Raw genomic sequence first — 208 nt, 5'->3', positions numbered from 1 at the left:
CAGTATGTACACACTCATACATGCAGATACACAAGCTCTATATATTTATTATACCCAAAGCTTTAGCAAATTTACCAATAGCAGGAGTTTCCAGCGACTTCAACCAATCCCAGCAGTCCCACGTGCCAGACTTGTATCAGTATGTGACTCTGAGAGCCAATGATCAAGCTGGAGTGAGAACGTGTTGCCGTCACATGTAGGTGGCCAA

At 44.2% G+C, this 208-nt stretch overlaps 1 protein-coding gene across 1 annotated transcript in view; it reads left to right on the top strand.

Annotated features, from left to right (window-relative positions):
* LOC116696173 (voltage-dependent T-type calcium channel subunit alpha-1I) overlaps positions 1-208 on the top strand; it is a gene marked incomplete in the record, with an annotated part of 5173 nt that overhangs the window by 3270 nt on the left and 1695 nt on the right.

The sequence above is a fragment of the Etheostoma spectabile genome, chromosome 9 (genome assembly GCF_008692095.1).
Source record: "Etheostoma spectabile isolate EspeVRDwgs_2016 chromosome 9, UIUC_Espe_1.0, whole genome shotgun sequence".
Classification (NCBI taxonomy): Eukaryota; Metazoa; Chordata; class Actinopteri; order Perciformes; family Percidae; genus Etheostoma; species Etheostoma spectabile.
Note: the sequence above shows the minus strand (reverse complement) of the source record. Positions and strands in the feature narration are given on the sequence as shown.